A 7,625-nucleotide genomic window follows, 5' to 3' on the forward strand; every position below is an offset into this window, starting at 1 on the left:
GCCAGAAAGAAAGGCTATATGTAATAAAATAAAATGTCTTCAATGTGCAGACTAAAGGAGGTGACTTTCTTTAACAATATAACTCCCATTAGATGAAATTTTATACGGATTATACTGCTAACGCTAAGCATTTCAAAATTTCATCCATATTAATATGAGGTTTGTAAAAAATGAATCCACCAATTGTAAGGGTTAATTCAGATGAACTAATGACACATTTTTATGTTTTTAAATCATGATTCCCTTTGAGGTATTTTGGCACTCAGTCTTTTTATTAGTCTTACTCAACTGTTTGCATTCTTAAATTTTCACCCTTTCTACTGTTAGCTCTTTATTAAGCCAATTTATTATGCATCTGACACTCACAAATTGTCTATTTATAATGGGCTAGGAACTGAGAATGTAGAATTGAACAAGATATAGCCTCCATCTTCTCAGTGCATTGGGGCTAATAAGCATATGAGAAATTATCAGAAGGGTTTTGAGAGATGCTATTATGCTATTATACAAATTGGTATAAAACACTAATGGTACACATAAACTAGGTGACTAACATATTCTTTAGCCCTAGAAAAGTCTTCAGAGAGGGAGAAACACTAAATTGGTCTTAAAGGTTTCATGGCATTTCACCAAGTAAAAGAGATTGAAGTTGGCTCTCCATGCAAAAAGTTCAAAAGCAAAGAGGTGGGAGAAGATGACATTGAGAGAAATGGAGAGACACTCTGGGTAACCAGATCATATTGCACATGAAAGAACAGTGAAGATGTTACTTAAAAAGAGGGTGACACGACTGGCGTGGTGGCTCCCACCTGTAATCCCAGCATATTGGGAGGCCGAGGCAGGTGGATCAAGAGATCAAGGGATTGAGACCATCCTGGTCCACATGGTGAAACCCTTCTCTACTAAAAATACAAAAATTAGCTGGGCGTGGTGGTGTGTGCCTGTAGTCCCAGATACTCGGGAGGCTGAGGCAGGAGAATTGCTTGAACCTGGGAGGCGGAGGTTGCAGTGAGCCCAGATCACAGTGTACCACCGCATTCTAGCCTGGTGAGAGAGTGAGACTCCATCTCAAAAAAAAAGAGGGTGACACCATGTTGTAATGAGTTGTTTATGTCATGTAATAGAATTTGAGGAAACTTTGAGTTTTTAAATGGATAATTTTTACCTGAATTCTGTAAAAATAACAGTAATAATAATTTTTTTAAACTAATTCAAGCCTCTTTTTATTCCTTTCTCTGACAACTTTCAAAGTATATGGTGGGCAGGGGGGCCATGTCCATGTGACATGTGGTTGAGATGCTATCTTTCCTTCTGAGTTTATTTGATATTTTCATTGTCTGTATATTATTTCTTCCAGGTCTTTCATTTATTTATTTTTATAAAGTGGTATGCATGCATCTTTGTAAGTTACCATAATTCCTATTTCGGAGGAGGTTTAATATGAATGAAGAAAGAAAATGGAATATACATTGTAGCAAGAATATAATGATATGGATTAATTAATTTTACATAAAGGAAAACAAGGTTACATCAACCAGAATTTGTCTATATCTATGTTTATGTGTCTCACAAATTCAGATGACTCTGAACAAAATGGAAAAATACAGATAACTCAGTGGAACCTATTATTACTATGAGAGACATAGCCTGCAATTAATCTAATTTGAATATCTTTTTCTGTGGCCATAATATACTATATTTAACATGCATGAATTTTTGGCATTGTTCTTGTATTCTAAGTTTCTGTTTATCTATATCATCAGTAGTCTTATAAAATGTTACATACATACACACAAATAGAGTCTTTTAGAAGTAAGGGTATAAAAATAGCCCTTTAGGGTGATTTGCACTGTGGCCAAAACCCCTCAGATATTTGCATGAAAAATGGGTGATCTTAATTTGAAAATATATTGTAATTTTGAAGTCTATTCTTTAGTAGTCAACTTCTTCATATTTTGAATATTTGAAATATTTAAATTTTTTATAATTAGGCTGCAACAAAGCATCTGAATACCTAGAAAATCATATTGACTATTCAGTCCTCATAAACTTGCTGCTCCCCTAGTGTTAAATCAACTTGAATATTTAGAGGAAATTAAATGTTAGCCTTCAAAGAGATTTATTCAAAATACATATGAATTATCAGAGTAAAATTTGAAAAGAATATCTATGAATATTCTTTCTTGTACAGATGAAATAAATGTGTTCATAAGTGCTGATGGGCAACTTAGTGTGTATTAATCACTATTAGTCTTATTTGTTATAGTCTCCTTTTACACTTTCTGTAAATATGACGTTTATTTCAACCTTCCCGTTTTAAAATACCTATTGTGACAAAAACTAGGTGCCTTAAATACTTCAGTTAGAACAAAGATGGCATTTTACAAATATTTTATTTTTCTGGTCTTTATTCATAGCATGGATTACTTTGTGTTCAACTAAGTTGAGTCAGGCAAGAGCTGACGTTCTTTGAATGATAAAAATCTTCGTCAATTTATTGTAGAAAAACTTAATGTAAATAGTCCCTTTGAAGCATTTTCATTAAGAAAGAGTGCTGTGTGGTACAAAGGAAAGAGTCTTGGACTGACAGTCAATAGGTAAATAACTACTTGAAACTTTGTTTCACTCACTATTTTAAAGCTGAACTCCCAAATTCTCTTTTCCACTGCCCATCAAAGTCCTAACTTCTTTTTTTCCTGAATTGTTCTCTCATTACCTTCATTTCCTAATTATCATTCTCCCTCTTTCAATAACTGGCTACATGCCAGGTGCAGTGACATTTTTACAGTCTTAATAAAATTTAATTATGAATCTAACTCTAATAATCAAGCATCTCAGGCTTTTTAAATTGAAAGGTAAACAATCCAATAATGTATACATCTAGAAAGAATGGCACAACTTTTATTTCTAAAAGGAGCTATGTAAAATTAGCTTTAAAAGAGACATATATTATTTAATCACTGATTGATTTATAACATAAACATTTAAAAGAGTTTTGCTGTTTTTGAGCATGTTTTGTGCAGGGTAAAAACACAAGTTGTCACCCTAATACACTACACAAAACAAGTTGTCATGCTAACACACTGTAAAAAACACATTTAGGTTCCAGGCATTATGGATCAACAGGGACAAAATTTACCTCCCACTTTATAAAACAGAAAAACAGACACTATATAAGGAATATTAATTTTGAGAAATGGGATAGCAAACAGAACAGGACATTTATTCCTGAAAAGAGGGACAGAAACAAGATGAGCTCTACCACTGCCCTAGCTGACTGCTTGGAGGCAGTTTACAGGCAATGTCATAGTGGAGAAACAGAGTCCAGATTTCTCATGAAGTTGAGGAGACAGAGCTTAGAGGTTAAGCAGTCCAAGAACCTATAATTTACAAAGCTAAATACTAGAGAGGAGGTGCCTTTATAAGGAGAAAGTCTTCAGATCTTGAGATGGAAGAGAGGTCTCTTTAAGTGCGTAGTTGGGCACTAATCTGTTCTTGTGTGATAGGGAACTATCTGAGGCCATGGAAAGAACCACTGAAAAGAAGGAGGTCAGAGAATTCCCGAAGCTCAAAGAGGGCTGGTGTTCCCATCTGATAGTTACTTGGAATCAGTTTGATTCTTTTGAAGTTTGTTTTAAAGCTCTTTTAAGAGCAGGTTTAGAATAGCCTTTAGTAGAACTGTTTTAGTCCTACTACTGAGGTGATACCCTTCTGAAGAGTCTACATGGTGCCTGTATTACAAGCTCTTTCTACTCACTAGAAAGACTGCAAAAATAAACTTTGACCTCTGTCTCATATCATATACAAACATTTACATGAAATAGATCTTTGATTTAAATTTAAGATCTAAAACTATTTAAATATAAGATCTAAAACTATTTTTAAAAAATCATAAAAGAAAATACATGTGAACTTAGTTTAGGTAAACATTTTTTGAATAAGGCATAAAAAGCATGAACCATTAAAAATTTGTTAAATTTGATTTTATTAAATTTAAAAATGTTTGTGCTTTACAACCAGTATTAAGAAAATGAAAAATTAAGACACAAATTGGATGAAAATATTTGCAAACATATTCCTAATATAAAACTTATATTTAGAGTATATAAAGAACTGTTATCATATAATAATAACAGGACAAATAACTTTATATTAAAATAGGATAAACCAGAAAGTAATGAAGTATGCAAAAACAAAAGATTTTGGCCATATCAAAAGGACACAGGAACCAGCCTGAAAGAGCTTTCATTGGTCAAAGCTGGAACAATTTGACTAACAAAATAAATAAAGTCCCATATAACTATAACCAAAGTACAAAACATTAATCCTGACATTAATTATCAAGTAAATAAATGTGGGGAAAGGGACAACTCTTCATTACAGAACAATTTCAAATCTTACATGGAAATCTTCCACTAGGAGGTAAGTCACAAATTTCATATTATGTTTACTAAACTTTTTGTGAAGGGAGGATGAGGAAGCTTTATGTTATTTAGATTGAGATTTTCCATTCTTGACTTACTATAGTTTAAGATTGGCTTTAGAAAATCACAATGATAAAAACCTGTAAGTAGAAGCAGAATACTATCCTCTAAATAACGTGAGATGATGAAAACAACCAAACCATCGTTGATACAGCAAAAGAAATGTCGAGGAATGTAAGCAACAGAAACATTAACAAGAATAAAATTAACATAGCTTCTTAAATATATATTAATAAAGATAAAGTGATAATGTTAAGCAAAGTGGAATTCAAAACAGAGAGGCATTATAAATAAGAGATAAATTATAATGAGTGTATGATAATTTATAAATGTACATGCCAAGTATTGTAGCAAAATACTTGGAGAAAAGTGATTAGAACCACAAGGAAAATAATTGAACATAAGTAAAATTAGAGTGACAACATTGAACATACTTTACAGCCTTTCACAGAAAAAATAAACATCAAAAAAGATATAAATAACTTAAATAATACAATTAATCAGATTAAGTGAATAGGCACAATGAACACAACTTTTTAAGTGTGCCTAGAAGGCAAAAATTTATAGCATGCTAATTTGTTACACACATCCACAGAATTTAGATATATGTAGCCAATTTATATGCCAATTTATTTGATCATTTAAAATACAATTGTTACCAGAAACAAAAATACTGTTTCCTTTTTTTAAAAACAAAAATCTCTCCTAAATGAATTCTATGTAACAGAATAAAAACTTTAAATAAAATAATTTTTCATAATGAAATTATATTTTATCAAATCTTATAAGACATGAACAAAGTAACATAAAATATGTAAATAAAACATAGTCTATTTTTGTTGGAAAAGAGTAATATCTTTCTTTCCCGTCACAAGGCTCATGGCTGAGGTACCTGTAACAGAAGACAGATTAACAAGTAAAAAACTAGCAAATGGCCAGGCATGGTGGCTCATGCCTGTAATCTCAGCACTTTGGGAGGCCGAGGTGGGCGGATCACGAGGTCAGGAGTTCAAGACCAGCTTGGCCAACGTGGTGAAACCCTGTCTCTACTAAAAATACAAAAATTAGCTGGGGATGGTGGCGGGTGCCTGTAATCTCAGCGACTGGAGAGGAGGTAGGAGGATTATTTGAACTCGAGTGGCGGAGGTTGCAGTGAACCGAGATCACGCCATTGCACTCCAGCCTGGGCAACAGGGCGAGACTCTGTCTCAAAAAAAAAAAAGAGAGAAGAAAAGAAAAAAAGAAAAAACTAGTAAATTTACTTAATATGAGGTATATGTGACACCGGTGACTTCAGAAATGAAGGTAGAAAGAAACAGGGAAATCTGTATATTTTTATACTTAGGTTTGATAAAGAGAGTACAGTTGTGGGGAAGTATCATTAGACAAAATAGGGTAACAAACTGGAGGGAATTAGCAAGGTCTGTTTATTCAGATTCTTCTCTATGTCCCTGGATCTATAGAGATAGGAACATTTCTTTCCTGTGAGGATAGGGTGGGCACCCCTGGAATGAAGTCTATGATTGTTTAAGAAAGAAAGGCAAAGGGAAAGTGAGAGTGACCTTGTTGCTTATGCTGTTTTCTCACAGTACAACCTGCCATATTTTTAGTTAGCTTTTCCTGACCCACATCAATATAAAAACAATAAAAAAAAATGAACATAAAGGAGGCACACAAAAAATGTTGTGAAAAAATACTACAGAAGAGAGATTAAGTATCTCAACAATAATAGTGTTGAACACCCCTGTTAAAATAAAATAAATATTTTCAGATTTTATTTAAAAAATCCAACTGCGTGTTGTTAGCAAATGATAAAATCCAGGTCTGATGAGACCCAGAGCTTATAAAAGTGTGTGACTCTCTTTAAGAAACTGAAAATATCATTACAAATACAATCTGATGCACAACTTTGGAAGGTTCCTAAAATGGATATCTTATTAGTTTGATGTTCAAGCTGCCTCCAGTTGCACAATTTCCATATACAACAAAATAAATAGAAAAGCTAAAAATAAAGATTACCAAAGGTAAACCAAAACAAAAAGAATAATGCTAATAGATGAATAAAATTTAATACAAAAATAGGAAATAAGAAATAGAGGATCAGTTTATGTTTATAAAATTTCCCAAAATATATAACAATTATGAAGAGTTCTGTAATAAATGAAACAAAATGCATTTAGGTAAATATTTTTTCAATAAAGAGGTTTGTGAGAAAAAAATTTTAATAAACAAGCATATATCTATTGAAATTTAAGTAGATTACATATAATTAAGAGCTTATAAGTGGAATATGATATAATTTGATTTGTATATATTATGGGATGATATACGAAATATAGATATTAAAATTTTAAAATTTGAATATAATTTTAAGTATACATAAATCAAATATATTATAAAACAAAACAGAATTGTGTTGTGAAACATTATTTATACTTTTATTTTATATATAGTTATATTTTAATTCTCCATAGAACATTTACTACGCAAAATTTAATGCTAGGAATGTTTCAGAAGTATCTGCTAAAACCTCATTAAAATATTTTCACAAGGACTTATTCTCAAAAATATTTAAAGAACCATTTATTTTATCTATAGATAGTGGTTATCTACTTTATTATTCTTTTATTTGGCTCTGTTTTACACTTTTAGATTCCTTCAAACTTTGTAGGAAATATTTTTCAGTGTCCTTTTGTGATGCATTAGAGATGATTTCTGCCCCTTTTCAATTTTGGGTTACTACAGAGTGACTTTCCCTACCACCAAATACTGGCTATAAGCAGAGTTCTTTATTTGGCAGAAGTCTGGAGATGTATGGCCTTGGGTATCTGCGAATTGAATGCAATAGTACCTGTACAGACAAACACAAAAACACTTAAGAGGCTATATTGTGAGTGTTTGAGAATTTTATCCATTCGGAAGTCCCATTCAAAGTTAAGAATCTATGACTGTAATTGTTTCTATTTCATTCATTGCTATCATACTCATCTTTTCTTCATATACATTGCATAGAAAAGTTCTTCAATTTTTTTCGATTAGTACATAAAACCATACATTTCTAACCAGTATAACCCATGACGTCTGCTTGGCCCAAAAATGAAGTCACATCCAATTTCAAAATTTAAATCACATTATTAAACA

This window comes from Pongo pygmaeus, chromosome 13 (genome assembly GCF_028885625.2).
Source record: "Pongo pygmaeus isolate AG05252 chromosome 13, NHGRI_mPonPyg2-v2.0_pri, whole genome shotgun sequence".
Taxonomy (NCBI): domain Eukaryota; kingdom Metazoa; phylum Chordata; class Mammalia; order Primates; family Hominidae; genus Pongo; species Pongo pygmaeus.